The 27313-nt window shown below is 41.8% G+C and overlaps 1 protein-coding gene across 8 annotated transcripts in view; it reads left to right on the top strand.

Annotated features, from left to right (window-relative positions):
- MGAT4C (MGAT4 family member C) overlaps positions 1-27313 on the top strand; it is a 491168-nt gene that overhangs the window by 262440 nt on the left and 201415 nt on the right. For 2 of the 8 annotated variants that reach the window (XM_060777365.2, XM_060777363.2), the window contains exon 1: positions 21417-21672. The exons of the other annotated variants lie outside the window; for them this stretch is intronic. The gene's annotated coding sequence lies outside the window, so the exon portion shown is untranslated. Of the gene's footprint in view, positions 1-21416; positions 21673-27313 lie in introns of those variants that run through there. 8 annotated transcript variants of the gene reach the window in all.

The raw sequence follows: 27313 nt of genomic DNA, 5'->3' as shown, positions 1-27313 counted from the left end.
TATTGAGTATGGTGATCAGATCATGATATGAATAAACATAACAGTTTAAATAATGCACCAGTAAGGCCTTTTCGCGAACCACCATGAGAATTTCGGGGGGGGCTGAAGCCCCCCGAGCCCCCCCCCCTGGCTACATGCCTGATGATCACCCTCCTCCTCTGGCACTCACTCCCTAAAGAAATAAAGCTGGTTCCCTCCCTTTTCTCCTTCAAAAACATCTGAAAACCTATCTTTGCTCACAAGCATTTGGAGAGGAGAAGGATTAGATGAAGAGAAACTACTAGCTGATTGCTGATTGGATAGTATAAATGCACTCGGGCCTTGTTAGATCACATGAGCCCATTTAACAACATTGGCCATACAATCTATGCACACATCTGTGAACCTTTGTGTTGTTTGGATATATTAATTTGGATATTTTTATATTCAAGTTCTATGTTAGTTATAATTTTTAATTATGTTTTATTTAAATTATAGTTGTTATGCTTTACGTGGCATTATTTTGGGTTATTATATTTGTATTTACTGTTATTGAGGCATTAAATGTTTGTGTTTTTATTTGTTGGAATCCGCCCTGAGTCTCCCAGGAGAGATAGGGCGGAAAATAAATAAAGTTTTATTATAAAAATAATTAGTAGTAGTATTAGATGATGGCTTAAAGAATCTATTGATTTGAAAAGAATCAGTGCAGCATATAATCATGGAGACTTTGCCTTTTTTGTTGTATGCACTTTGCATTAGTAACATCTTTTTCTGTAATAGATGCTCTGCTAGTGGCATAGAAATTAGAATTAATCCATCTGACAATCTAATGCATCAACCCTTGACTTCATATTTTGTATTGTAAGCATTTCATAATTATTTTTCCTTCCAGTGCCCCTTGTGAAGCACACTGAACCTTAATGAAGTTGTTTTTCGTGTACTTTGCTTTATGCAGTTATCAACATAGTAGTTGCTGTCATTTCTTTTCCATCCCCTTTCCATAGCAGGTAAATATGGAGGAATTTAGGTATACTTAACTGTTGCTAGTTCGATCATTAGAATAAGAATTCTTTAAATAGAACAGTTGGTTTGTGCTTCCCAATGATTAATAAGGATACAAACTTTGTTGGGAAGTGATTAGTTGGCCCTGATTGTTTCTTGTCTGGAATCCCCCTGTTTTTGAGTGTTGTTTTTTATTTACAGATAAAATCATAACAGTAAGTAAAGAACAACACTCAAAAAACAGGGGAATTCCAGACAAAAAACAATCAGGGCCAACTAATCACCTCCCAACAAATGAATCCCCCAGGCAGTAAGAAGCCAGACCCTGAAAACTGCTAGGCCATTAAATGCTAATCAAGGTGGCCAATTGAAACATTCACACCTACCTCAAACAGACAAGAGTTTTTCAAACAGACCCTGGACATTCCACAGATATATAAACTCCATTTTCCTAATTTCCAACAGACCTCACAATCTCTGAGGATGCCTGCCATAGATGCAGGTAAAACGTCAAGGGAAAATCCCCCTGTACCATTTCACTGGCAGTTGCCTCGCGATTCCCTGCGCACTCTCCCTCCTTTCCTCATCAGAAGGGGGAATGAGATTGGAGCTACCCAAAAAAGCACTTACCAAGGCGTCATGGCCGAGGAAGTATTGTGATTCTTCCTCAGCACTTCGAGGATAAATGGGGTAGGACATGCCAAGCATCATGTGATTGCACTTGGCAGGCCCCATCCCCAAAACGTTGCAAGGGGCCAAAATGCCCCTGTGTGATATGATGGTTGGTCATAGTGATGTAGATCTGTAGAATGTAGCACTCTAACACATTACAGAAATTTTAATGAAAGGGTATTTTATTGTGTAACAGTCCAGTATATGGGAAAAGATTTTCAGCAATCTCAGATTTTCCCTCTGTCATTAGATTGAATGGCCTTGAAGAAGGCAAAAATATAAGGACCAAAATACATTTACCTTTTTTTATAAAACAAGATTTTAAAAACTATTTAAAGATTGAAAACCATCAATAAGCCGCACATATAGACTTGTTTCTCCTTTTGCCTCTGAACAATTTAGGGGCAACCAACATTGACTCCCTCTCCCCTTGCTGTTATTGCTGTCTCCTGACTCCATATATCCTTTACTTATTAATGTTGCAGTGATTGTTCCCTGCCCATGTTCTCTGAATACTTTATGTTGATGTTTTTCTGCTCCCAGCAGGGCAAGGTTTTTTTAAAGACCTGTTAAAGGGGACTCTTTCCTATTCACACTCATACAGGGCAACTTGCCCTCACTATCTTTCTGTCCAAAGCAGCTCCCCAAAAGAGATGACTGTGCTATACTAATAATGGAAGTCACTGAATTGTTTATATTCCCAGTTTAAATTACATAAACCGTGTGTGTGTGTGTGTGTGTGAGAGAGAGAGAGAGAGAGAGAGAGATTATGCTGATGATGCTATTCACAATGGTTTCTTATCTAAAATAAGTACCTGTGAGGTGATGTTAGGTCAACCTTGTGTATTTTTTCGATCTAATTCAGTGATCAGGAGAATTAAGGGAGAGTTTCATTTCAACGAATTTCAGAATTGATGTCAAGTTAAGATGGGTAAGTTCTACTGGCCAGGATTCAGAATTGGCTCAGTAATTTTGAGTTTTCTCAGCTAGCGATGAGGAAAAATTAATCTGTTTCACAAGCTTGCTCTCCCAAGTCATAATGCATTGAAGCCATGCACTCATCGACCCCAAATCATAATGTTGACACATATGCTTTATCTTGCTGCAAACTTTTAACTTCAGTTCCAAAAAGCAATAATAGTGGGTTCTCGTTTGGAAATACAGCTGTTCCTCAAAAATATAGAAACCTGGGTATAAGACAGCATTTTAGTTTTGGGTGAGGATGGCAACATTTTTAATATGTCTACATGAGACAACCAGATTTTTATTTATTTATTTATTGTGTCAGGCAACCGAACAGTTGTATTACATTTTTGACAGAACAAACAAACAAACATACAAAAGACACAGAGTTTGCAAGCTTGGTAGTTGATTAAATGTCCTTTGACCAGTATCTGACCACTTGGAGTACTTCTGGTGTTGCAGCAAGAAGGTCCTCCATTGTGCATGTAGCAGGGCTCAGGGTGCATTGCAGCAGGTGGTCTGTAGTTTGCTCTTCTCTACACTCGCATGTTGTGGATTCCACTTTGTAGCCCCATTTCTGAAGGTTTGCTCTGCATCTCGTGGTGCCAGAGCGCAGTCTGTTCAGCACCTTCTAAGTCGCCCAGTTTTCTGTGTGCCCAGACAACCAGATGAACTGACCTGAATAGAAAAGACTCTGCCCAGTTGAATTCTCTGGTCATCTCATTCACGGTTATTAACAAAAAGAATACGCAAAATTATAGATTCAAGAAATGGACTAAAAAAGGAGCCAGCTGCAAATGCCTAACATTTTAACTGCACAGTGAAAAGGGGAAGCTTGAGCCAGGAAAGACCTTATTCTCCAACATGATCTAATATCAACAGAGAACCTGTTATCTATCCTACTAACCTTGGAAGATAGTCTAATATAGTGGTTCTCAACCTGTGGGTCCACAGATGTTTTGGCCTTCAACTCCCAGAAATTCTTACAGTTGGTAAACTGATTGGGATTTCTGGGAATTGTAGGCCAAAACACCTGGGGACTCACAGGTAGAGAACCACTGGGCTAATGGGTACACTTGTCAGAACTTCCTCTGTAGCAGTGCTCTGACTGGAATGGCCTTCTGAGGGTGACTAGTCTCGCTCAAAAGTTTCTCAGTTTCTGGAAGGCATTGATGTTGCACATGGTATTTGGCTCTTAAAATTTGGGATATTTCTTTTGGGTGGTCTTTAAACCTTTTTCTGGTTTTTATACACGAGCTTGGATAATTTCCCCCTTTTTCTTAGTTTTTAATGTGTCTATCAGTTGTGGTGGGTGATAAATAAATACCTTCAAGAATAACAATAAATATAGGCAATATGATATAGTGGCTTGACCTAGATCTTTGAAGGCAAGGGTTTGATTCCCTATTCAGAGATGGATTCAGAAGTGGGGAGTAAGTTGGATATACTTTCCCAGGAAAATTTTTAGTAGTGGAAATTGTTTTGTAATGGTTTAGTTGTAAAAGGGAGTTAAGACTCACTATATGTAGATAAGGTTTACAAAACTGTTGCAGGTAACTATGGCAATAGTTCAAGGTGGACCTTCAAATGTGTGCTCTTAACATTAAAGTAAAAACAAGAAAGAAGAAAGAAAGAAAGAAAGAAAGAGAAATAAAAGAATATTACTTTAGAAAATAAGATACTTTCTTCAAAATATGTCATACACAGTATATATTGAACATGTCAGCATAAAAACAAGAGGCTTTCTTACATTTGTATTTGAGTTAAAGTAGACTTTAAGGTCTCATCATCTTTCTTGCTCTCTCTCTCTCTCTCTCTCTCTCTCACACACACACACTTTAGATAACTAGGCTCTAAAATAATAATGTTCCTTGGGAGCTGGGAGCAGACACTAATTATTCAAATATGTATGAGAGAGGGAAGAGGAAGCGTGATGTAATTTTTTGTAGAATGGAAAAATCAGTAATTTTAGTCATTTATTTCCTACTATGAGAAATCCTTCAAAAGCTGTGCTGTCAGAACCTATTCTACAGAAAATTTACACGTTATATTTTTATACACAAAAAAAAGCCTTTTCTGCATAAAAAATCCTGCAAAGAAATTTTCTGCATTTTTTTGTGCAGAAAAACTTCATGTGTTATGCTCAGGATAACTAAGCTGTAACCATTCTAATCTAACCACATTTCTCTTCAACTTCATTTTCCAGCACATGAGAAACACATTTATAAAACACTACTATTATTACACAATCACTTCTGAACATCCCCTCTCATGGAGCAGAACCAAACCAGCCTTTTGGTTTTCCTGACTAAGTGTGAAAGAAAAATGATTACCATTTTACAGGCATAATATAAGAAAAGTAAGTGGAGCATGAGTTGTTTAATGTGAGACATCTTTTTTTCAGAAAGAAACAGTAGCTAAAAAGCAAATATTAAGGGATTTCTGACCATACAGCTGCTGCTTTGTAGCTTTTCCTATTTTGTTATTACATTTCCCTATTTGTTTTTCACATTTCCAATTCTACAATAAATAATGGACACTGCCATGCAATTTCATTTTTTTTTTTTTGCTTTCAGGTGTATATGGATTGCACCATGGTTAGTACACTCTGGTGCAAATGTCTTATTTCTTAGACCTTTCTATTTTCCTTCTTGATTTAATTTGTCTTTTTTTATCTGTCTTTTCCTCTTTCTCTTCCCCACAATTCCTGGCTAAATGCCTTCTTTTCTTCATGTTTGCTCTATCTCACCCATTCTCTTCTTTTGCACATCCTGCTGCATATTACTTGTACTTATCTTCTCCTTCATTCCTTTTTTCTGTTCCTGCCTCCTTCCCCGAAATTTTTGATTGTTTTCTTCTTTTGTCTCATGGTCTATTTCTTCTCCTCCTACTATGTAGTAGTTGCATTCACATCATTCCTGCACCCCTAGTCTCCCACCCACACTCTTGTCCAATGTTGTTCTAACTAATGTCTTCTTTCTTCCCCATTGCTCCCTATCTCTCATTCATTAGATTTTTAATGTCTTGCAGCTGAATTCCCCATTAAACTCAACAGGCCTTCCCTTCTTGCTATATCAGTGGTTCTCAACCTGTGGGTTCCCAGATATTTTGGCCTTCAACTCCCAGAAATCCTAACAGCTGGTAAACTGGCTGGGATCTCTGGTAGTTGTAGGCAAAAACATCTGGGGCCCCACACGTTGAAAGCCATTGTGCTATATAGGCTTGAATAGGTAATATTATCCTATTGATATGTCATCATCACCACTTACTACCCTAACTAATTTTTAATATTGGGAGTAATAATTTGATTATTATGTGAAACGTTTTTTATTTAAATGGCTAATAGTATTCATGTTTATAAGTGCTTGAAAAGGTGTTAGAAAGAGACCTCCTCTCAGACCCAGAAAACTTGCTTTGGTTGGACTACAACTTCTCTGTGTTCTTGAAATTAGGACTTACAAAGGTGTTAAATAACAAAGTTCTGTTATTTGGTTTTTCCTGCCACATGCAAAGCCTCAAAAACATGTTCTTTACTCAGGGCTGCTCTACATAGAGAAATGAAGTAAAATGAGACCAGTGTCTGAGGGCACTTCCAGACAGCAGCAAATTGTGGGTTTTAATCGGGGACAAAAAAAATCCCAAGACTTTAGAAGAGTCCACATACAGATCTGTTAGTTCCAAGATTTTTGCCTCTTTTATCCATGCTTGCTGTTTCATTCTGAGATTTAGAGGTTCCCACAATGGCCACTGCAGGACTTCCACGGGATTTTTTTTTAAAAAAAGACTTAAGATGCAAACATATGAAAATGCAAATAATTGTATAAGTTCTGTTACTTGTTTATTTAAGTTGTAGGGTCATCTTGGAGCATGACAGCTCCAAGAAAAATGCAGAGAACAAAATCAACCTCTGTACATGGCATTCATCAACCTTGCAAAGGCATTCGACACAGTGAATCGCAGCGCTCTCTGGACCATCCTCCAAAAAATCGGGTGCCCTAACAAATTTGTGAACATCCTGCGGCTCCTCCATGATAACATGATGGCAACAGTCCTGGACAGCAGTGGCTCCCAAAGTGACCCATTTAAGGTGGAATCCGGTGTCAAACAGGGATGTGTTATTACCCCAACTTTATTCTCCGTCTTCATCGCTATGATACTTCACCTTGTTGAGGGGAAGCTTCCCCCCGGAGTGGAAATCATCTATCAGACAGATGGCAAGCTATTCAACCTCAGAAGACTGAAAGCCAAAACCAAGGTTACAACATCTGTTATAGAACTCCAGTATGCTGATGACAATGTCGTCTGTGCGCATTCAGAAGATCTACAAGCCACTCTAAACACCTTTGCAGAAGTGTACGAGAAGCTCGGCCTGTCATTGAACATTGAAAAAACCAAGATGCTGTTCCAGCAGACACTAGCCAACCCCTTTCCAATGCCAGTGATACAGCTTAATTGTGTGACATCAGAAAATGTTGATCATTTCTGCTATCTTGGCAGCCACCTCTCCACCAAAGTCAACATCGACACCGAAATACAACACCGCCTGAGCTCTGCGAGCGCAGCATTTTTCCGAATGAAGCAGAGAGTGTTTGAGGACAGGGACATCGATAGGGATACCAAGGTGCTTGTTTATAGAGCTATTGTCCTCCCAACCCTGCTATATGCCTGTGAGACGTGGACTGTCTACAGACGTCACATGCAACTCCTGGAACGATTCCATCAGCGCTGCCTCTGGAAAATCCTGCAAATCTCTTGGGAAGACAGGCAGACAAACGTCAGTGTGCTGGAAGAAGCAAAGACCACCAGCATTGAAGCGATGGTCCTCCGCCATCAACTCCACTGGACTGGCCACATTGTCCGGATGCCCGACCACCGTCTCCCAAAGCAGTTGCTCTCCCCCGAACTCAAGAACGGAAAACAGAATGTTGGTGGACAGGAAAAGAGATTTAAAGATGGGCTCAAAGCCAACCTTGAAAACTCTGGCATAGACACTGAGAACTGGGAAGCCCTGGCCCTTGACCGCTCCAGCTGGAGGTCAGCTGTGACCAGCAGTGCTGCAGAATTTGAAGAGGCACGAATGGAGGGCAAAAGGGAGAAGCGTGCCAAGAGGAAGGCGTGTCAAGCCAACCCCGACCGAGACTACCTTCCACCTGGAAACCAATACCCTCACTGCGGAAGAAGATGCAGAGCAAGAATAGGGCTCCACAGCCACATATGGACCCACAAGAATATTGGAAGACAATCCTCCTCGGAAAACGAGGGATCGCCTAATGAATGAATGAAGGGTCATCTGTGCAGATAGGGTGTTGTTCCTGGGTTATACATGTCTGTTCCCGATTGCTCTTATTGTGAAAAGATGTACAACATTGACTAGGGGACCACAACTTTGTCCTGGCCAGAGAAAATGTGCCCTCCACATATTTCATAAATTTTCTGGCACAATAACAAAGTTTTTGCATTCTACTCAACTGTCACCTTTTTTCTAGTAACCAAACAATCAGGAACAAACATCTAAACCCTGGAACAAATCTGGATTAAAAACCCCATGATTTCCGAGTGCAGGGACATACATACATTCAAAGATGTAGAAATTCAGCTCAGAATGAGATATTCCTGCACCTTAAAATCTCACGTTTTTTGCCCTTTGTAGAGATTGCTTCCGTACTTACAGGAAACAGCATCTGGCCACCTTCCTGTTTTCTGTGGAAGCTCCCGGAATAAAGGTATTGTCTGGATAGGCCCAGTTACCCTGTGGCCCAATAGAGACTTTCTGAGCAGCAGGAAATTACCACTGCCCAGTTATGCCAAACTTGGTTTGGTGCACAGGTCAGGGACCAAACTGCCGCTCCCCTGTTTTGCTGCTTACTACAGCAGCAACACTGCCACCTGTGTGGTCAGGGGTCATCCCTTTTCCCTGTTATGTGACTCATGGAGCAAAGTGGGTAGAGGGAGGAGGGAAAGCTTAACCTGGGATAAAAGCAGCATTAAGCAGCTTTCCCCAAGTTAAACCAGATCAGTGTCATGCATTTTTTTAGACCAACTTCACACTGACTTAAGTGATTAGTGTTGATGGGGTCTCAGAGAAATATTGACATTTTTGTTAGATTTTTCATTTTTAATTACTTGGTCTGAGCAACTACATTTAGGGTATCCTACTTAGGATGTTAACCCACGGGTGGTAGAGAAGTGGGAGAAAGCGGGAAAAAGCATTTGGAAGAGTGGGATCATCAGGGACTGTCTCTAGGTTTCATCTCATGAGGCTAGGATATCAAACCCATAGATGCTGCTGACTGAGAAACTCTAAAACAAGGAACCCAAATAGTGTGTGTTCACTTTTATAACATATTAAAAACTGGTATAATAGGACTAAAACATTTCTCAGTCATTTTAAGTGTTTCTGCATTTGCTTTTCACTCAAGCGGTCAATTGAAGAAAATAGCTGGCAGCTATTTCTGCAATTTACTGTGCATTTATGGTACCTGAAAGACAGATACCTTCAGCAGCCCATTATTATTTTTATTCTTTTCTCTCAGTTCAGGTAACTGAAATGTTGCCAGGTCCCTGTATGCTATGAAATGTTTCAGTGTTGATTACTCAGTACATTGATTAGAATCATGAGATGATTGCTTTATTTAGTTTTCTGCTATCCAATTCTTTCTATAGCTATCAATATCTCCATCATGTTGAACACAGACTGTCATCAGTTTAAATGCCAAAGAGCTGTATCGTTTTGTGATTCAGTATCATAACAGTTTTAGGCAATGAGCAGTATTTGTTTTTCATTTTTTAGGTTTCCTTGGCACTATGCACTGTTTTTAAAATGAGGCTAGGGAGACAGGAGGATTTCATTTAGTTAACATTTTTAAGTGAATTGACCTTACTTGAACATATTAGATCAACAGTTAAAAAGATACTAGCAATAGGGAAAAGTTGCTTTCTTCGACTGTGATTTGCATTAGGTTTATCTGAGATTTTTTAGTTGTTTGTTTGCCAGTTAAAATCTCTTCTCTAGTTTAGTAAGCAAAGAGAATGGCATGGAAGGTTTGGGTTGTTTGCTCAGTATTTTTTTTTTTCATAGCTAAATGTAACTTCACCTTCACTGGTCTGTCCTCAGGTCTTTAAATTTCTATAAATAGTCCAAGGAGTTCAGAAAGCGAATCACCAATTTAAAAATGAAAAAAAATTTCTTGACCACAAAGTAAGTTCAAACTGGGAATTGAGCCAATCAGATTTTTCTGGGTCATGGAACCTAACAGTTTTGGTAGAAAGTCAAGGCAAAGTCAACGGCAATGGTTTCTAAAACTTATCTTGATCTTTCTTTAATAAAACAAACAAAAAAACAAACCCTCTATCCTCCAACAATAATACTCCAGAGTGTCAATGTATTGACAGAATTCTGGGAAATTAAATTGGTGACTAGATTAGGAGTACTGCAATAGCAGTGTTGACCATCCTGTGGAACACCATAAAATCCTAATTACACATTGTGATGATACTTTTACTCAACTAATCAAAAAATATGCCAGCTTTCAAACCACATTACCTTTTTCTTCAAGCAAAATTGGTGAAGAATGCTCAGGGGAAGGAGTGTGGTGGTCTTAGGGTCACAAATGGCCTTTCTCTGTGAGTCATTTATTTATGGCGATGTTTAAGGAGGCCATATCATTTATGGGTCATAATGAAATTAGGAAGAAAAACACTAAATAAATGGTCCAATTTCCCTTTGAACTGATAATAACAACTCAGCCGCCTTTGAGAAGACTGCATATGAGAAGGCTGCATTTGCAAGGCTGCATACCACTTTGTAGGGAGGGAAAGAACTGTGACTTACATTTTGATATTTTCCACTACCAGCGAAGGTAAAAATCTTTCAGCGGAAAATAATTTGGGGCTACAGTTGGTCAAGTTTACCTATACAACACATAAAAGTTTTTAAAAACATAACAGTCCACAGACTCCTTGAGAAATTAAATGTTTTTTACCGATGAAAGGAGCAGTTAGTGTCACACAGGACAGGATCATCTGGATTTATTTTTTTATTTTTTTAGCAATTTTGTATACTGATCTTCTCCCCTCAATCGAGGGACTCGGGCCGGTTTCCAACAATAATATCACAAACAATCATTAAAAACGTCATATAACGTATTCAATTAAAACATTAAAACAGCAAAATGCAATCACATAATAACAATGGTCAGTCGTCATAGTGAATTCGTTGTCCGTCATTCATCGTCATCCATCCGATCACAGAAATATTTATTCACTCATCAAAGCCAAACCCCATAGCCAGGTTTTCACCTGTTTTCTGAATGACAGAATGGAGGGAGCAGTTCTGATCTCCAGTGGGAGAGAGCTCCAGAGTCGAGGGGCCACCACCGAGAAGGCCCTGTCCCTCGTCCCCACCAGACGCGCTTGAGAGGCCGGTGGGACCGAAAGCAGGGCCCCTCCAGACGATCTTAACAACCTAGGTGGTTCATAGGGGAGAATACGTTCGGACAGGTAAACTGGGCCGGAGTCGTTTAGGGCTTTATAGGTTAACACCAGCACTTTGAATTGTGCTTGGAAGCTAATAGGCAGCCAATGGAGCTGGCGCAACAGAGGAGTAGTATGCTCCCTGTACCCTGCTCGTGTTAGCATTCTGGCTACACGTTGGACTAGTTGGAGCTTCTGGGCAGTCTTCATAGGCAACCCCACGTAGAGAGCATTGCAGTAATCTAAACGGGATGTAACCAAAGCGTGGACCACCGTGGCCAAGTCAGACTTCCCAAGGTACGGGCGCAGCTGGCACACAATTTTTAATTGTGCAAAAGCTCCCCTGACCACCGCTGAAACCTGGGGCTCCAGGCTCAGCGATGAGTCCAGGATCACTCCCAAACTGCAAACCTGCGCCTTCAGGGGGAGTGTAACCCCGTCCAGCACAGGCTGTAACCCTGCTCGGCCTTTTGACTGACCAGGAGTACCTCTGTCTTGTCTGGATTAAGTTTCAATCTGTTGTCCCTCATCCAGTCTGTTACAGCGGTCAAGCACCGGTTCAGGACTTGAACGGCCTCCTTAGTAGCAGGTGGAAAGGAGTGACAGAGTTGGACATCATCTGCGTTCAGATGACACAGCACCCCGAAACTCTGGATGATCTCTCCCAACGGTTCGAGGTTCAGCTGGTTCGAGGTTTTGGGCTTGAGTGTTATCAGTATGCCAATGACACTCAGCTGGTGCTGAAGATGGAAGGCCGACCGGACTCTGTACCCGATTGTTTCCATCAGTGCCTCGAGGCCATTAATGGATGGCTGCGTGCCAGCACGTTGAAGGTGAATCCAGCAAAGACGGAGATCCTATGGCTGGGTCAACCGGGCAGTGGGAACATCCAGTTGCCTACCCTGGATGGCAAGGCGCTACGCCCATCATCATTGGTAAAGAGTCTGGGAGTCTTTTTGCACCCTCTGCTGATAATGGAGGCCCAGGTCTCCGCCATTAGCAGAACCACCTTCTTTCATCTGCGGCAGGCTCAACGGCTGGCCCCCTACCTGTCCAGGGACGACCTAGCTACGGTGATCCAGGCCACGGTCATCTCAAGACTGGACTACTGTAAAGTCCTCTACATTGGCCTTCCTCTGTCGGTGATCCGGAAGCTCAAGTTGGTACAAAATGCAGCTGCTCAGTTTCTTGCGGGAATTCCAATGAGATGCCACATAACACCAATCTTACTACAGCTGCATTGGTTACCAATTGAGCACCGGATCACTTTCAAAGTGATTGTACTCACCTTTAAGGCCTTGCATGGTCTGGGGCCGATGTATCTGAGGGACCGCCTCACCCCCTACCAACCCCAGAGATCCCTCCATTCTTAGGACCAAGATCTATTGGAAGTCTCCAGTGTCAAGACCTTGTGTCTAACAGCAACCAGACGCAGAGCCTTCACAGCAGTGGCACCATCACTCTGGAATACTCTGCCACCTGAAGTCCGTGCCTTGCGAGACTTACCAGCTTTCCGCAGAGCATGTAAGACATATCTGTTTCGACAGGCTTTTAATGTTTGATATTGTTGTTTTTAAATTGTTTTAAATTGCTTTTAAATTTTGTTAGATTTTAGTCATTCTTGTAAGCCACTCCGAGCCCCAGGGGAGTGGTGGCATATAAGTTCAAATAATAAATAAATAAATAAATGTTAAACAACATGGGGGACAGTATTGAACCCTGCGGGACTCCACAGTACAATGGCCGTGGGGTCAAGCAGGAGTCCCCTAGCAACACCTTCTGGATCGACCCTCGAGGAAGGACCGGAGCCACTGCAAAGCAGTACCCCCAAGGCCCATTCCCGCAAGGCATCCCAGAAGGATACCGTGATTGATGATATCGAAGGCCGATGAGAGGTCCAGCAGAACCAACAGGGACACACTCCCCCTGTCCAGTTCCCGGCAAAGATCATCCACTAAGGTGACCAAGGCTGTCTCCGTACCATGCCCCGGCCTAAAGCCAGACTGCGCCAGATCTAGATAATCCGTGTCTACCAGGAACTCCTGGAGTTGTGAGGCCACCACATGTTCCAGGACTTTGCCCAAATAGGGGAGATTGGAAACTGGCCAGAAGTTGACGAATTGAGTGGGGTCCAGTGATGGTTTTTTCAACAGCGGTTACTAAAAAAGTTACTATTCTATTGCTAATAAAGTTGAAATATTATAATTTGTATTTTATTGTTCTTTGTCTCTAGTTTGCACATGATCAATAAGAGGAGTGGCCTCTGTCCTCATTGAAATTCTTCAATACCATCTTAATTGATTACTAGGGCTGTGCAAAACTTTGTAATTCATTTGTCATATCTATTTTCTAAGATTTGTACATACAAAATGATATTTAGCAATGTGAGAGGCAGTCACACAGTGGTAATGTTAAATGTGTCCTACCACTGTAGCAAGTTTCATTTTGATAGCCTTAAAAATGAAGGCGAAAGGAGCCTCGAAATCTTCCCCCTTGTGCAATTACTTAACAAAAAAGTAATGGAAAATTTGTTATATTGTTATATTTATGCATCTAGCCATCCTCCAAGGGAAAGCTCGGGGCTGGAATTGGGTTTGAGGGTAGAAATCCAGGAGGAACTGGTTAAAATAAGCCAGTTTCTTACGGTTATTAGCACAACATAGAAGAGCCCTGAGTTGCTTAAGAGGCTTTTGCACTATACTTCAGATCTGGATATGAATTTAGGCAATACGAGTTAGGTATTTTAAACAGTAATGTACAAAAAAGTTTCTTCTTGTGGCCAAATGGTGATTGCTGTTTTTTGTTCATTTCAATAAAAAATTATATACAGTACTTGCAAGACTTTCCATATTTACATATATAGTAATGGCCACCATGCACTATGAAGGGTATTTGTTATGTTCTTTCTATTGTTCTGAAACATCAGACTGTTCAGTTCTTTTCTTTCTGTATTTGTGTTTACTTTCACAAAGGGGAAAAGCTGCTCAAACTGTTCTAAAGCTCAACGAGGAGAAAGCAGTCTGTAATACATATGCTTACATTGGAAGTAAGATATCTTACAGGACTTCAGAGTTCTCAGCAGACTGTCATACTGCCTTGAGACAGCCTATTTCAAACATAAATGAGGTGTTGGCAACAAATTTCATATCCCTAGTCTAGATCAAAGCATTAATGTGAGAGGAAGGGCCGTGACACCCAGTGAGCGAAAGGACACACTGGGAGGGGATTCCATGTTCTCTGCAAGGCACAGAGTTTGACTTGGATGGCGAGGAGTCAGCAGAACTTCACCGCAGCTCTGGGGGGCAGGTCCCCCGCCCATGAGGTGTCTTTTCTACCAGCCCCCCCCCACATTGGGTGGTGGGTCATAGAGCCTCACCAACAGGCCTCTGGCCCATGGGGCCCCTTCCATCTGCCCCCTGCCGCTCCAGGTGGGGGCCAAAGAGTTCCAGTGGACTCTTCCTGTAGGCCTCCTGACCTCGGGGTGATTTTCATCTGCCCCCCCCCCCTCTGCAGCTTCGGCTGTGAGCTGAAGAGCTCCAGTGGGCCCTTACCAGCAGGCCTTGCCAGCAGGCCTTTGGAATATGTGTTGCTTGTGATTAGCTTGTCCTGGATCAGCCCCTTGTCATTTTATTTTCCCGACTGCTCGGAAGACGGCGACCACCATCTTAGTTTCTGTTGCAGCTCATCATCTGAACTTATTTTTATTTTATTTTTATTTTTATTTTATGTTACTTTATTTTATTTTAGCCCATCTTTTTTCCCCCTGTTATCTAATTTGGTTATTTGTGTTTTAACTGTGTGTTTTTTATTTATTTATTTTACTGTGGGTGTGAGATAATTTTAACTTTGTTTTAAATTGGGGATTAAGTTCTATAGGAATGATGGAGACTCGTTGGAGTTGGTAGGATAGGGGGTGTTATGTGAGGTTTTGAGGTCATAGGCAGCGATCACATAGGAATCTGAAGTGGGGGATGAATTTCACCTTCTCCCCTGAGAGATCATTGGGTTTAATTGTTTTGGGGTTTGATGGATATGGAATGTGTTTGATGGATTGAGTAGGGTATTGGAATGTGATTATTGGCTGTGTATGGTGAATTGTAGAAGGTATAGCAGGAAGTTTTGATGGAAATAGGAAACAGGAACATTGTTGTGTTGTGTAGGAATTTGAAGGTTTAGAATGGTATTATAGGAAGGTTTTTTTGGTTGTGATAAGAAATAAGTATGTCGGAAACTCATGAGAACAACAATCTTTCTCACCTATGTGATCTCTTAGGGAAATTGTTCAGCCTCATGCTGCAACAGATTGAAACCCTGAATAGGAAAATTGACCACCTTTTTAAAGGAATTTCTTTAATTGTGAAAAATCTCACTCCTGGTGACATTTTAAAAACTGAATCTGCTGTGTTGACGAATCTAGTTGAGGATGTAGTTGCAACGGAACACCAGGAGAGAAATAGGTTTGAGGAGCAGAAGGTAGATTATAGGTCAGGAATCGAGGCTTTTGGGGAAGGGGGAAGGTTGGGCCAAGAAATGGCAAATTTTGCCTTGCATAATATGGATAATAAATAATAATAAATAAACTGAGTCCGCTGAACAGACTTTGGCCATTCCTCACTATCAACATCTCCTGAGGACTAACAACCTGGCTGTGGAAGTCTCAGACTCATTATGGAATAGAGGCAAATGGACATCAAAGAAAGCAGTCCAGAATTCTCTATGCCAGATTTTATTAGTACGCCGGCCAGAAGTGAAGATCAGATCCATTGACTGGCTCTATAGAGAATTTCAATCCTGGGACCGCTCTATGTGTCTCCTCATCTCATTGTAAGACAGGCTGCTAGCGGAGGAACTGTTATCTCTTGGGCCTCAAGTAAAACACTGGGGCATCACTTTTAGAAAAGTGTATGTAGATCCAGCAATCTGCCCTTTGGCCACTGGGCTGAGGTCACAGCCCCAGTATTAGGGTAGAAAATCCACCCACTTTGACCCCTACTTCATGAGAGTTCTGTTTTGAGACTCCCTCCCTAGTGCCCATCCCTGCCTCATCAAATTTTCAATCCCGCCCACACACCCTCCCTCTCTTTAGCCCCTTCTCCATTTCATATGTTTCTTTCTCCCTATCCCCTTTGGAGATCTCCTCCTCCTCCTCTGATAAAATAAATGTGTTAGGTGGCTCTCCAGTCTTGAAGAGCTGAGTAATCCCCCCAGAGTATAGCTCCAGCCAGTCTATCCATCAGGGGGGTGGGGTTCCAAATGGGTCGGACACCATTGAGGTGGTGTGGGGAAGGAGGAAGAGCGGTCACTCTCTACCCAGGGAGAAGTGCAGCAGAGTACTTGTGACCTTGGAGAAGGTTAGGTGTGGTATTCTCCTTGACAGACCTCCTGGACTTAAAATTCTGCTCTTGACTGCCAGATCTGTCAATGGTAAGACCTCTGTCATTCAGGACTTGATTCTGGATGAGGCAGCGGATCTGGCATGCATCACCGAGACATGGCTGGATGAGTTGGGGGGAGGGTTAACCTTACCCAGCTGAGCCCACCAGGTTTCGGTGTGCATCAGTAGGCTAGGTCCGGGGGCAGGGAGGTGGGGTAGAGGTTGTCTTCCAGCAGTCCATCGCCCTGATCAGATGCACCATTCCGCAATCATCAAGGTTTGAATTTGTCTACTTGAAAGTGGGAACCCGAGACAGCCTGGTGACCCGGCGGTTTCCCTGTCTGAGCTAGCAAATTTGGCCTTGGTCTCAAATTTGGCCTTAACCTCCCAAGTTTTGGGAGACTTTAACTGATGCTGAGACCACATTGTCAGGGGCAGCTCAGGATTTCATGGTTGCCATGACGACCATGGGGCTGACTCAAGTAATATCTGGTCCCATGCATCAAGCGGGACACACGTTGGACGCTGTTTTTCTTGTGGATGGTGAGACAGTCAGAATGGAAGAGCAAAACATTCTTCCATTGTCATGGTCTGCCATCATCTGATCAGTTTAAGCTTAACCATACCCTTTAACCTCCGCAGGGTTGGTGGACCCATTATTATGGTCCGCCCCAGGAGGCTGAAGGATTCCAGAAGGATTCCTGAGGTCTCTTGGGGATCTTCCTGTCCTGGAGAGTGGTGATCCTGTCGACGCCCTAGCAAGATGTCTAGGGCAATTGACATGATCGCTCCCGAACGTCCCCTCTCATTGTGCAAAACCACACCAACTCTCTGGTTCACCAAGGAGCTGGCTGTGATGAAGCGCTGGAGGAGGGGTCTAGAGGGCATCTGGAGGAAATCTCAGGGTGTGTTTGACCAAACACTGGCTAAAGCCGCTATTGGGGCTTAGTCCACAGCTTTGCGAGCAGCTAGGAAAACATTCTCGACTGCTCGCTTAGTGTCTGAGCAAATAGACCATTGGAGTTGTTCTGGGTTGTTGGGGAGCTTCTTCGACCTCCCGAGGTTGAGGAGCTTCCTGATGACTCGGCAGCTTGGTGCAGTGATTTTGCGTGCCATTTTGCAGACAAAGTTGCTCAGATACACCTTGAGCTGGACTCCAGTTTAAATACAGTGCCTGATGAGGTAACCGAGGAACCTGTCTGTTTGACCTTATGGGATTCTTTCCACCTTGTTCATCCTGATGACATGGAGGGGGTCCTTGGGGCTGTGGGGATGACCACTTGCGCTCTGGACTCTTGCCCTTCCTGGTTAGTTAAACTGGCCAGAGAGGGGTTGTTGGAATGATTTGTTGCAATAATAAATGCTTCGCTGGGCCAGGGGAAATTTCCATAGCATCATAGAGTTTGAAGAAAACACATGGGCTGACCTCCTGCCATGCCTTTTAGGAAAAGCACAATTAAATAACTGCAAGAGATGGCCAGCCACCCTCTATTTAAAAGCCTCCAAATAAGTAGCTTCCACCACATTCTGACACAGAAAATTCCACTGTTGAACAGTTAGGAAGTTTTTTGTAATGTTCGGGTGGAATCTCCTTTGCTGTAATTTGAACTGATTGCTATGAATCCTACTACTTCATCAGATGGGTGGTTTTCCCCATCTTAGTGCACTGCTGGCATACTGCTGAGACGGAGTCTGCCAGAGCCCATCAAATGACACAGGGCTACTTCTGGCAGGACTCTGTTGTGCTCCATGCCAGCAGTATTCCAGCATCATGCTAAGAGGTAGCCTTGAGGAGTCTGGTAACTGCCCATCTCCTTATTGTAGAAACCAGGGACAGCACACAAAGAAGCCAGGGATAGCACCGAAACATCATGGTATGGCAGCCCATGACCCACAATGTTATGGGGTCAAGGCTGGGTGCTACCCTATAGTTTTCCCCACTGACCACAGGCTTCTGGAACTCCATGTGATGAGGTCCTTAGTCTCCAGGGCAGCAGAAAACAATCCTTCTGCTTCCTTATGACATCCTTTCAAAAGGCCCATATGATTGTAGGCAAGCTAATGGCATCCAGACTCAGAATAAGACCTATTGGCCTCACAGCCAAAGAGATAACCGGCCAATGGCTGGATCATTGCCATATGCCAAAACAAAATCACATAAGTTGCAGTTAATAAAAAGTATTGCCTGTTTCACCCACAGCTAGACTCTCTCTTTGCTATTACAGGTACAAACGGAAGCATGTAGAAGTATTGCCAACACACAAGGCATAAACACTTAAAGGTCCTTAAATTATGGAAACCAGAAGCTGTTGCTGAGTGAACCAAACCACACAGTAAGATTTCTATCACGAGTGCCTCTCTGCTTGATCTTGGCTATTTATAGCATTAAATTTTCAGAGCAATATAATTTATACATGTGATATGCCTAAGCAGATTTTACTTCATAAATAATTCTTTTACTCATGACTCATATCTCCTTAGCAATTACTGGGCCTTACTTTTTCCATTAATCATAAAAAAAACCAAAGTTGGCATCCCCATTGTCTAAATTCATCTTTCTGATCTGTAATTCAGTTTTATGTCACTTTGCATGGCAATGAATCTTTTTTTCTATATACATTTCCATCTGAACTCCCATGTTTTGAGGCTGAAATAAATGAGGAGAGGTTTTCACTTTGGCCTAAAGTACATTTTGACTAATAGGCTCATGTCTAAATCTCCACACAGAGCTGCTGTTTATTAAGTCCCCAGAATTTAATCTCCCAAGTCTGTACAACTTTGTGAAAGGACCACAAGGCAGAGTTGTTTATCAAGTTTATTCCCAAACTCCTATAATATTTTCCAACCTCAGTTTTGTAAAATTCAAGACTATTCTACCCAGAGAATAAGGGCAGTTCTTCTGAAAAAAAAGAAAAGAAAGGGAGGTTGTCAACTCTGTATTTTATTCAGCACAAGCACCATTCAATCCATATTGAATAGAACAGTATTATTGTAAAAGAAAAAGAAATAAAGATAACTTGTTTGTTTGTTTGTTTATTTATTTATTTATCTTTTTGTTTTTTCTTCTTGTTGTTGTTTAGTAACTAACAAATGGCATACTTCCCAACCCAACTGCTGATGGAAAGAGGAGTTTAGGGTGGCATTTTGGTGTCCCTCTGCTGGTAGAAAGATGAGCAACTACTAGATATTGGACAAATCTACTTTATAAAGATAGACTGCTGCAGCAGGGGTGAAAAACCAGAAACTAGGTGTGTTGTGGGCAGGAGCTGTTTATTTGAACCTGTTGGATCAAAGTTATTCTGTTCCTCCATATAGGTCCAATAACAACAACAACTCTATTTTTGTATCCCACCACCATCTCCCCAAAGGGACTCAGGGTGGCTTACATGGGGACCAAACCCAGTCAAACAGTTAAAATATAACACAATAAAATACATATGCAAAATATCATAAAACATGAACTATCAACCAACAACCAGTTGCCGAGCACAGTGGACACGTTCAGAACTTAAGTCGGAGGCAAGGGCTTATGCAACAGAACTATAAGGACGAGGCTGAATAGTAAAGTGCAAGAGCCAGATGATAAGTTAGGGCTAAAAGGGCCAAGTCAGTTCATACAATACAACTGCAAGGGCAGGGCTAATAGTAAAGTGCAAGAGTCAGATATTAAATTATGGCTAAAAGGGCCATATTTTTAAATTATGGCTAAAATGAACAGATTAATCAAAGGCACATTGGAACTTCCAAGTTTTTAGGTCTTTCCGGAAAGTGAACAAGGTGGGCACTAATCTAATCAGCCTGGGGAGAGAGTTCCAGAGCTGAGGGGCCACCACCAAGAAGGCCTTCTCCCTCATCCCCACCAACCACACTTGTGACGGAGGTGGAAGCAAGAGGATGGCCTCCCCAGCACATCTTAAAGCTCATGCAGGTTCATTGGGGAAGATGTGATCACAAAGATAGGCTGAACTAGCCTACTGTCTTAGGGAACTTCTTTCCCTTTTTGACCAATGGGAGGCTAATGTAATAAGAATAAGCAAACAGATTCCACAAGGGGGAAAGAAGAGAAAGTCCATCCCAACCATACAACTTAACTGACATGAGTTAATACATTTATTGCTTCATTAGAAGCCCTATCTCATTCTGTGCTCCACTGCTTCTTCAAAACTGTATTCAGCCTTCGGAGAACAAGTCCCAGTGAGTTTAATGGGAATCACTCTTGATGCACAGTATTGTATTGTTCATAACTTTTCAAATTATTACAATAGACATTTTAAGGAAAGATGAAGATTGGATGTTTAATTGTTAAACATATAATCTTCATCTTCCCTTGAAATATTTATTGTAATAACTTGAAAAGGTATGAACATTTGCAGTTTGCTTTGGTTGGCACTGTTGTCAGTGTTGTGACATATTTAGATGCCCTATGCCTGTTACAATATGCTTTGCACTAGTATTCATTAACTACAAGCTGTTTGCATTTTTTGCTTCACATTCCGAGCTCAGTACATACCAATTATTTGGGTCCATGATGTTTTTAAACTTTAAAATTACTTTAATACTACATCATGCATCAGCAAATTCCTCCCCTTATTTTGAGCCTTTATCTTTCAGAAAGCATGTAGCAAAATTAGAGACTATATGCAGGCATTAAAGTTGGATCCTCCAGATGCTGTATGCATTAACCTTTTAAAAATATCCATTCAGTACACTATTTTAATTACTGCTATCATTTGGTAAACGTATTATGAAAATGCATTTCCCCAAGGCTCTAATTTTTTAATGTAAACAAATTAGTGGGGTGTTTTTGTTAGCTTCTGTGTGCACGCACATGTGCCTGTTGCCCTCCCTTTTCATTAATATGCACCTGCTGCTTTCCGTTGTTGAGAATTCTTCCCCTTCCCTAAATGAGCAGCAATCCACATTCAAATTTGTAGCTGACAGTTTAGGGTTAAGATATAATTCCAGGTAACAGAAGCCAATGAGAGTACACCGAGTTGATGTTTGTGACATCATCCTATAGTCGGAGTACATAGAACAGCTGAGGTAGCTTTCAGGTTCAGTACCAGTGCCATTATGATGGATGTTTACATCTCTCCATTGAAAGCCAATTATTTTCCTTTTGTGTGAGGCCCAAATATTACTCACGCTGCCGGCATGCACAAAGCCTGTTGGATGTAGCTGAACGAATTGCTTTTTCTCCTCCCATGGTAAGAGAAATGTCTGCTTTATCTCCTTTTCCCCTCCGAAGGTGAAAAATATCTAAACTGTATAGGGAAGGGAGCTGTATTTAGAATCCAGGGGCATCTTGCATTTTAAGATGTAGTCTTTTTTAATAGAAAGAAGGTTGATTTTAAATGAGAAAGAGGAAAAAAATCACACATGTGTCTGTCTCTGTGTGTGTCTGCTTGGGTAAAATTCTACTTTGCATCTGTACCCTAACGGATGTTTCACTGAAGATTTAACAATATAGTGACAAAGCTGCAACTCTGTTCAATAATTTACTGCACTTTCCCCTTTCTTCTTTGTCTAGACTTTAAACATTTAAGAAAGGAAAACAGGATGAAATGGTTTGAGCCACTATGTGCTTGTGAGACGAGAGTGAGGATTTTGCATTAGATCAAACTTTTAAAATGCTCTGGAGTAGTTTTGAATCATCATCTACTGCTGAATTAGTGATTACAAACTAAAGCTTTGATTGTTACAATACTGGAAGAAGTTGGATCCATGTTGCTCTTTTGTAAAGGAATACAGAGCAAAGTAAAATATAGCATGTATAACCTGATATTAGAAATAAATTGTTGATGTGCTATGTGTGTGTATTTTCAAGAGGATAAATACTTTACTTGGTAGAAAAACACCTAAGCATATTTATCATGGGCAGAGTAGAGCTATTATTCATCTGTGGTTTTTCTCTGTGGGATCTGGCTTAGATATCCTTTTTTTGCAAGAGAGTAAACATATGTAAAGCTCTTGAATTGTTATGGATTTATGAGATTAACAATGACACTGACTCTGACAAATCAGATACAATAAAGGGTTTAATTGACTGCAGTAGCTGAAAGGCTACTATATGAACAATCCAATAACTTGTTTAAGTAGTCAAGCAGTGCTCATAATGAAGAAAACTAAATAACAAGCTGTAAGCAGTATAAAAGCATGTTGACAATTATGTATATGAAAATGACTGGAATCCACTGAATATTCAGCAATTAGTATCTAGTTGGTCCAAACCCCAGTAATCTGTGATAGCAAAATAAAAAGTTTTTTTCCAAACATGTGTTAGTTTATGAGCGCATGCCATTCAACAACTGCACTGCCATTGGACTAGCTGCCTAAGATTGCTTAGGGTTTTTACTTCAATGGCATTACTAAAAATATAGTTTGTTAGTAATCATGTTCTGTCATACTGTTTTCTTTTTCTATCTTAGAAAAAAGCAAGTTGTACGACTTACCATGCATGATGTTGTTGTTCTAGTGCATTGCATGTCCAAACGGTGCAATGTGTGAATGAAGCAGTAGGTGTATACTATTGCAGATAGTTTTAGATAGTTTTATCTTTTTAGCAGCAATAATCAGAGTAATGATCCCAGTGCAACAAGTAAGTGCCAGTACAAAAAGTAATAACAAACAAAGAGACTTGCCAGAGATGATTTAACCAAGGGAGATTCATACAACCATGAAATGGGCAGAAAGGTAAATGTGTAGATTGAATTCAGGTATGGGGAGAGGAAAGCACATTATTGTTTTCTTACATTCCCAGATACCTAGCTTTAGTATGAATGGATACCTCCACCCTCCCTAACAGCATCATCATCCATCAACAACAAGCACTTGGATGGATCTGGGCATTGTATGTTTTTACCCTGTTTCCCCTTCTGCTCCCTCACCCATATTGTGTTTTTAGTAGTTATATTTATATTTTTAATGTACCAAACATGCCAGGTTTGTATGGAAACATGACACTATTTCCTGTGCTGGTCAATGACCGAAATAAATGTTTTGATTTGATTTGAACAAGCACTTGGAGATAGTAAGGAGGTGTGAAATCTCAGTTGGCTACATATAGCAATGGGAAGATGACAAGAGCCACTTCACTTCTAAGAGGAGTCATTGAAGATCCAAACATAGCATACTAAATGCTCACCTTTCACTCAGTGACTAAACCACATTGTTTTAATCATTGAAATTAACTGATTTTGTCCACCACAAATATTTTCTTGCATAGATATGTGTGTGTGCGTGTGCATAGATATGTGTGCGTGTGTAAACCACTATTCAACTCCAAAAGAGTTTCAGAATAGGTTGTGGTTTTATTTATTTATTGTGTCATCAGCAACCATTGAATTACAATTCTAACAGAGCAAAACAAACACAGAGATTAAAAAGAAAAAGGAAAAAAAACCACAGATTTTGCAAATTTGGTATTTGGTTAAATGTTTTTTGACCAGTAATTGGCCACTTGGAGTGCCTGGTGTTGCCGCAAGAAGGTCCTCCATTGTGCATGTGGCAGGGCTCAGGGTGCATTGCAGCAGGTGGTCAGTGGTTTGCTCTTCTCCACACTCGCATGCCGAGGATTCCACCCTGTAGCCCCATTTCTTAAGATTGGCTCTGCATCTCGTGGTGCCAGAGCGCAGTCTGTTCAGCGCCTTCCAAGTCGCCCAGTCTTCTGAGTGCCCAGGGAGGAGTCTCTCATCTGGTATCACCCATGAATTGAGGTGCTGGGTTTGGGCCTGCCACTTTTGGACTCTCGCTTGCTGGGGTGTTCCAGCGAGTGTCTCTGTAGATCTAAGAAAACTATGTCTTGATTTAAGTCGTTGACGTGCTGGCTGATACCCAAACAGGGGATGGGCTGGAGATGTCTCTGCCTTGGTCCTTTCACTATTGGCTGCTACTTCCCGGCGGATGTCAGGTGGTGCAATACCGGCTAAGCAGTGTAATTTCTCCAGTGGTGTGGGGCGTAGACACCCTGTGATAATGCGGCATGTCTCATTAAGAGCCACATCTACTGTTTTAGTGTGATGAGATGTGTTCCACACTGGGCATGCATACTCAGCAGCAGAGTAGCATAGCGCAAGGGCAGATGTCTTCACTGTGTCTGGTTGCGGTTAAATGATACAAATGACTAAAAACTGCTGATCATCAATATTAAAATGCTGCCTAGTCTCAAAAATTTATGAAAAATAAACATTTTACTTAAAACAACAATTCTGTCATACCACGTTACATTAGTTGAATTACTACCCAAACTTTCAATTTGTGAATCAAGCCTTTGCCATGATTCCATCTTTCTATGTTCCATCATAACTAATTCTGCAAGCAAATCTAAATGTATAACTAAAATGATTACACCATCTTATATATACAACAAATAAACAGTTACACAGGATATTAGCACTTTGAGGCCTATACTGTGGAATGAGCACTTACATATAGGATACATTTATCTTTCATTCCTACAAATGCACGGGGGATGTCGAGGAGGAGGACAACACTTTTCACCTACACAATTCACACCAACAGGATCACTTTTCTGGAGACCTACACACTACATTGCACAAAAGGGGCGCTGTCATTCCTGAAAGTAAACAGGTCTTGGTAGTAGGCGACTCCCTCCTTAGAGGAACGGAAGCTGTCATTTCCAGACCAGATGGGATGGCTCGAGAAATATGCTGCCTACCGGGGGCAAAAATACACCATATCACTCAGAGGCTCACCAGGCTCCTCAAGCCCTATCACTGTCCTCCCCTCATGTTGATTCATGTAGGAACCAATGATACTGCAAGGCATACATTTCAAAAGATCACAAATGATTTTCGAGCTCTAGGAGCAATGCTAAAAGAATGTAATGTACAGGTGGTCTTTTCATCCCTCCTCCCTGTTGTAAGACACGGACCCACAAGAGCCAGAAAAATAGTACAGGTCAATGACTGGCTTAGAAAATGGTGTCAGGAGGAACGCTTTGGCTTCCTCGACCATGGCCTGCTATTCCAGGAGGATGGCCTACTGGCAAGGGATGGGGTGCATCTCACACAAGTAGGAAAACACTTTTTTGCTCACAGACTCGCAAACCTCATTAGACGCACTTTAAACTAGGTCCACCGGGGGAGGGGGACAACAGCCTTGCGAACACTACTTTACCCATAATGTCTGGGAATCGCCAGAAGGCTAAACGGAGGGCTGCACAAACACAACAAGGACCACGTACCAAAAGCACAATAATACCAATTAAACAGCTCAAGGGAAGATCCCAGGGGCTCACATGTCTTTACACTAATGCACAGAGCATGGGAAATAAACAAGACGAACTCCAACTTCTAGCACAACACCACAAATATGATATCATAGCCATCACTGAAACCTGGTGGGATGACTCCTATCGCTGGAATGTAGATATCGAGGGGTATAACCTCTTTCACAGAAACCGAACAAAGGGGAGAGGAGGCGGAGTAGCCTTATATGTCAAAAACTCTTATGCTGCACAAGAAATTCAAGACAGCAATCTGGGAAACCAGCTTGAAATCATCTGGATAAGAATCAAGGGAACTGGGACTCAAAAAGATGTTGTTGTAGGCGTCTACTACAGACCCCCAAGCCAGGAGGAAGATCGTGATGAAGTCTTCTGCCAACAGTTGACCAAACAGGCACAGAAAAGAGATGTAGTAGTCATGGGCGATTTCAACTATCCCGATATTTGCTGGAAAACAAACTCGGCCAAGAGTACAAGGTCCAACAAATTCCTCGCTTGCCTTGCAGACAATTTCATGGTCCAGAAGGTAGAAGAGGCAACAAGGGGATTTGCTACTCTTGATCTCATCCTAACAAATGCGGAGGACCTGATCGATGCGGTCGAAGTGGTAGGATCCTTAGGGGCAAGTGACCATGTGCTCCTGCAATTTGAGGTACAAAGGAAGGCCGAAACTAAGACAAGTCAAACCCGCATTTTGGACTTTAGGAGAGCTGATTTCCAAAAAATGAAGGAAACGCTGAGCAGCATTCCGTGGACACAGATACTAAAAGACAAGGGAGCTACGGATGGATGGGAATTTCTCAAGAGTGAAATACTCAAGGCGCAATTGCAAACCGTGCCAACAAAGAGAAAAAATAGGACAAGTGCAAAGAAGCCAGAATGGATGTCCAAAGAACTTCTAACTGTGCTAAGACACAAAAGAGACATGCACAAGAAGTGGAAAAAGGGAGAAATCACCAAAGAAGAATTCAAACAATTAGCCAACACCTGTAGGGAAAAGGTCCGCAAGGCTAAAGCACAAAATGAGCTCAGGCTTGCCAGGGACATTAAAAACAATAAAAAGGGCTTCTATTCTTATGTCAGTAGAAAAAGGAAAAACAAGGAGGCGATAGGACCTCTTCGCGGAGAAGATGGGGCAATGCTGACAGGCGATAGGGAAAAGGCAGAACTACTTAATGCCTTCTTTGCCTCGGTCTTCTCACAAAAAGAGAGTCTTCAACCTCAGCAAGATGGAGTGGATGAGGGATTGGAGGACATCCAACCCCAAATTGGGAAAGAAGTCGTCCAGGAATACCTGGCCGCTCTTAATGAGTTCAAGTCCCCAGGGCCAGATCAACTACACCCCAGAGTATTGAAGGAACTAGCGGAAGTCATTTCGGAACCACTGGCAACCATCTTTGAGAGTTCTTGGAGAACGGGAGAAGTTCCAGCAGATTGGAGGAGGGCCAATGTGGTCCCAATCTTCAAGAAGGGAAAAAAGGATGACCCAAACAACTACCGTCCGGTCAGCCTCACGTCGATACCGGGCAAGATTCTGGAAAAGATTGTTAAGGAAGCGGTCTGCAAACATTTAGAAACAAATGCAGTCATCGCTAATAGTC

Source organism: Anolis sagrei, chromosome 5, assembly GCF_037176765.1.
Source record: "Anolis sagrei isolate rAnoSag1 chromosome 5, rAnoSag1.mat, whole genome shotgun sequence".
NCBI classification, from domain to species: domain Eukaryota; kingdom Metazoa; phylum Chordata; class Lepidosauria; order Squamata; family Dactyloidae; genus Anolis; species Anolis sagrei.
This window is presented reverse-complemented; position numbering and strand designations above follow the sequence as displayed.